This window comes from Bacillus rossius, chromosome 15 (assembly GCF_032445375.1).
Source record: "Bacillus rossius redtenbacheri isolate Brsri chromosome 15, Brsri_v3, whole genome shotgun sequence".
Lineage (NCBI taxonomy): Eukaryota > Metazoa > Arthropoda > Insecta > Phasmatodea > Bacillidae > Bacillus > Bacillus rossius.
The window spans coordinates 20,426,616-20,432,003 of NC_086342.1; the positions used below are offsets into that span (position 1 = coordinate 20,426,616).

The 5,388-nt window shown below is 39.3% G+C and overlaps 1 non-coding gene across 1 annotated transcript; it reads left to right on the top strand.

Moving 5' to 3' along the window:
- The first annotated feature begins 2,617 nt into the window (after nucleotides 1-2,617).
- On the top strand, nucleotides 2,618-2,689 carry Trnam-cau (transfer RNA methionine (anticodon CAU)). Its single transcript has one exon. It is a non-coding gene; the product is annotated as a tRNA-Met (tRNA).
- The last annotated feature ends 2,699 nt before the right edge of the window (nucleotides 2,690-5,388 follow it).

Below are 5,388 nucleotides of genomic sequence, written 5' to 3' on the forward strand. Positions count from 1 at the left end.
CACGATAGGTTTCTGTGCTGTCCGTTGTATAAACAACGTCCTTCATCCATCACCATACGCAATAAGCTATTCAATGTGAGACACATCGTAAAGTCACTCCGTTTATTTTTTCCTCCAAATGACGGCACATAAGTGGCGGTAACTCCTCTACAATCGCCCAGTTCTCTTAACGTTGTCAAAACATGCCAAACTCTGCCGTTTGAGGTAAATATCTAACAACTGAGAGTTATTTGTCGTGTTAAAAATTTTCCAAGTGTTAGTTGTACGTTTTTTCAAGTGTGGTTCTGTATTGTGTACAGAATTATCAGCAAAACCCACAAAAATTATAACCTGACAATTTCCCTTCTCCATATCTTTTATATTATTTTTTTTCTGTCCAAAACAATCAATACAAATTTTTGCGCTACTTCCCAACATTACAATAGTCACCCATGAATTCTTAAATTTCGTGCCAAAACTGTTTACACTGTGACAAAGAGCCTGGAAACCACGCAAACATCGCCTACACTCCGAGTCACCGTCCCGGATGGAACTAGGCCTCACGTGCCGAAAGAATTCTCAACACAGCAGCATTACGATGAACAAGGACTGAACCCGAACGCAGTATGCATTGTACAGTTAAGTGGGTTAGCGATACAGGCTGCGCTATTGTTGAACCAGTTCCTCCAGATCCACTTCACTCGTGGGCGTAGATCCCGGAGGGTCAGGCAACCCCCCCCCCTTTCCCTCCCAAGAATTAAGAAGCCCTTTACTGAGGTAGCCTGCTTGCGCTTACAAAATCATGAATGGGAAAGAGGGTTGATCAACCTAAACGTCATAACTATGTTTTATGGATATTTTCCTGTACATTTTAAAGTTTTCTGCTTATTGTATTCATGTAGGCCAAAATATGGACGGTGTACAACATACAAGCGCCTTATCCAGAGAAGACTTGCGTCGGTGAAAAACCCACGTGCATAACTTTCAGCCCTCCCCCCACCCCTATTTTCATGTTTATTTCCATGGTAACCTTTGCGAATCATACAGATGTGCACACCTACCCTCACCATACTCTGACTATTATTCCCTAATTTATCAGAAATTTCAACTTTCAAGACATTTCCAGGTTTTTGCCTGATTTCCCTGAAGTTGCACAGCATGTGTGACTAAAAATGTTTTAGTCAAAGAAACAGTTTTGTTTTGTCACAGATAACGTGATTTTCCATGCTTTGACGATAAGTTCCACATTGCCAAGCAATTGAACATTGAACGGTTTAGTATGGGACTTTTTCAAAGAATGTTCCGCTGTGATTTTTTGCGTATTTCAGGAAAAGTAATTCCATTAATGGCCCTGGCACATTCACGAAATCTCCGTGCGTGATATCCGACCACGCTGTCTGATACGTTGTCTGCAGCAGAGTGCCACATTCACTCGTCTGATGCATCTGGTTCACAACATAATTCATAGATGGCAGCACGTTAGATTTCCATAGATATATTATGTTGGCTTTACTCAAGAGTTTGATACAAAATAAAGTTTAATGGAAATGTATATTGATGAAATTTCCCTATTGTAAAATTTTAACTAAGATTTTTAAACAATATTTGGGCCAAACTTGTTATTTTTATGTCTACACACATGTATCATTGATTTAAATTTTCAGGTTCTTCGTTTTCAGTTTTAAAACAATTTAACGTGAAACAATGTCGATAGAATGGTCCCCAAGACGTAATGATGAACACCTTCTGTAAAACGTTTGCTTGGAAATAATAATTTTCGCGCGATTTTACAGTTTGTACTCGTCGTGCTTCTCTTTGGCGAATATTGTTCATGACACAGATGCAGATGATGCAGTCTGATCTCGGACGTTCAAGTTCGCCAGCTTTGGTCAGACGCCTTGCACGCGTATGTACAAGCAGTATACATAACGTCACACGTCACGTGAACCAATCAGATGCCATGTCCGCATCTGAATCAGACAGACACGAAGTCAAACAGTTGCGACTGCGCAAATGTGGCAGGGCCTTTTAACTCTTCCTCACTGTAGTGTCACTAGAAATTGGATTAAATTTGACGACTTTTCAAGGCTATGTAAAACGAGAAAAAAATCCAAAAGAAATTTAAATTAGATCCCAACTTAGCCAGTGGCATTACCTTTGAACCCTCTACGTTTCAGTTCTGAAACACAATTGATTCTCCTTAACAGTACTTCTCACTAACGTTAAAAATTCTGTTTAATAGCTAACAGACATACGGGAAGATGGGAGGGGACATATCCTACACCACTTCCCCCCACCCCAAATCATTAATAATCTATCATTCCAACCAACAAATGGACAAAAAAAATTGAAAGCAAACAGCGAGCAATGTGGTTATATTTACTACCTTCCCCCCCCCCCTTTTTTTTTTCTTTCCAGAATTAAATTTTGCATTCGCTCTTGGTAGTTAATAAGTAATGCTAAACTTATGTGATATATATTTATTTTCGTAAAATTTAAACTACTCAAAATGTTTACAACTTTAATCATGTTAACGCAAGTACAAAACATAACGTTGGAACTCTGGACAGATCTCCCGCTAGGCAGTGTTTCTTTTATCCAACTGTAGTTTGTTAAATGAACCGCTCACACCCAAGGAAGCAGAGTGGCGCAGTGGAAGCGTGCTGGGCCCATAACCCAGAGGTCCGTGGATCGAAACCACGCTCTGCTATCGTCGTAAGTTTTTTGATCAGTTTTGAACGTAAAATAAATTTTTTCACTTCACTGTACATGCATTGCTAAAATAAAAAACTTAAGGATCTGGCTTTTTTTTTTCCTTTTTTTTTTTGTCATTAATTTTTCTTAAGCGCTATTTTAAAAAAAATTCGATAACTCCATTTTATTTGTTTTTCTAACACAAATATTTTCAACAGATATAGGCCTACTCTTAGTGTATTTTCATGGTCGTAAACGGTTGCGCAAGTAATGATAAATACTAAGAGTTGCACGCCTTTTAGTAACCATTTTTTACAGTAAGTTAATATCTGTTTGAAAATATTTGTGGAAGGGGGAAACAAAACAAATAAAAGGAAGGGATCGAGTAAAAGTTTTATAAATAGCCCTTAAAAATCTAATTACGAAAAAACGAATAATTAAACATGGGGTGTAGACCGATCCTTAATATACATTTAGCCCCTCTCCACTTTTTAGATAAATAGTTACAAAATTACAAATATTCGAATAATGTTTTTTTTTAATGTAGAATAAAAAAACTAGACTGTAGCGTTTATTTTTTGCATTATTAACGGTCTAAGTCTCATGTTAAAAAAATTTTAGGTGGTATTCTCGAATAAAGAAATAACAATAGATTGCAGAACAGAAGCTTTTCAGGTTACGCGATTGACGCTGACCACTCCATTGCATTATTGTATTTTTTTTATCACGAAGAAAAGTGTATGAGCCTATTTTGGTATTAAATCCTCAAAATTATTGGATAGCATGAAAAGTAACTGTATGTATTCGTACCCCTTTTACCAGTTAGTTTTTGGTTCCGGAAAAATTAAATTCTCGTGCTATAGCCACTAATTATTTTTTTAAAATAAATATTTCCTCTGTTAGAATCAAAGACAAACACGGAGTTGGGGGGGAGGGGGAACGACCTAAAATTTTAGTGAGTCTTTCAGTACTTGCCAGAGATGTGTAACATCTAACCTCGATAACGAGCAAAATCGTGCGTTCTCATGTTGCGAATACACTTATAAGACGAAACTCGGACACAAAATTTAACGTAGAATTCATTAAAATAACGCCAAGCGTGATAAATATATACCCAAATTGTGTTTTCAACTACATTTCTTCACGCGAGTCACACCAAGTCTCCGCACCAGCCACTGGAAAATCGCTGCTGGAGCCGCTACGTCGACTACCGAATCATTCAATTCGCAAATATAAATTTTAAACTATATAATGAAACGGTTACGATAAAAACTAAAAAGGCATGCAAAAAATACTAAACCCCGGCTTTGGACCTTATTTGGAGGAAAAAATAATTTTATTAAAATACTGCCCATATTGTTAAAATTCATTAAACCTTTAATAATAAGATGTTTCACTTTGGCCTTGTGAATTTGTTTCGCACCATCCGCCGCAGATGGCATTGCCATGATTGTTACACATTTACGTTTCATGTGACTTCCGTTCCACTCACCCAATTAATCCTACCAAATGCCGTATACCAAGAGCCAAGATGTTAAACGTCTGAAATAGAGAATCATAATCTGGAAGACTTAAACGTATCGTGCCAGTGTTTCAAGACCTATATAAACCAAGTTTGTCTGCAGAGGAGAGGGGGGGACATCCCCTTCCGAACCCAAAATTTTATTATTTATTTTTATCTTGGAGGATGTTTTTATGTTTACTTAAATTCTTTTGTTGTAAGTATAATTTCATTGAAAGTTGTGTGAAAGCATTGAAGTTCAGTATTTGAGTCCATTTAAAGGTCATGTCTTGCGACGGCGAACTTTCTTCGGGAAGCCTAAGATGTTCATCAAGTTCTGTCCCTGCCCGATTACACCCGAACCATTCACCTTCGGCCAACCTCGGGTTTATTTATATATATTTATATTTCTCTGTTTATTTTAATGTAGCTATACTAACCTAACTAACCGTCCATAGTGTTTTAAAGTGTTTTAATGTAGCTAACCTAACCGACCACTTTTAATATTTGAATTCATTTTTCCTGCACAAAAATAAAACAAATCCCGAAGTTGGCCGAAGGTGAATTGGTCAGGTGTAATCGGGCAGGGACAGAACTTGATGGACATCTTAGGCTTCCCCTTTCTTCCTAGGACGGCCGCCCGCGGAGCCGCGCCCTGGCATGACCGTGGCCAATGGCGGACGAGCAGCGCTGGAACGCGCGGATATTTGCACACAATATGGCCGCCGCAGCGCAGTTAGTGCGAGAGAGAGAGAGTTGCCCTGCGCCCGTGTGAGGGGCGCCGGCCGTCCATTGAGGCCACCGCAAGCACCGCTAAGTCTGTTTCCCTAATGTGGCCTCCTGGCCGAGTGGCGTGTTGACGCGGCGCCATTCACAGACCGCTCCGACGTTTACCAAACGTGTCTGATCAGGAACAGCATTTCAGAGCCATTGCCATGGTTTCGTCTATAACGTGAACTTTTCTGGGCAGTGGAAAAGGCTAAAACGGGTGTTTTCACAGAGACGTTTCAAAGTGCAATAAAGAGGTTCATACGCAGTATGTACTATGTATAAACTGTGTATGGAAGCATTAAATTATAAGATCGCCCCTTACACAACTATAGACTGCACGCCAGTTCGCTGCCTGGCGCATAGAGGCTAAGAGGCGTGTGATGCCATAGCCAATGTCGTCCCTAAGCGCCCACCCAGCGGTTTTAGAGCTCGTACGCCTGAAC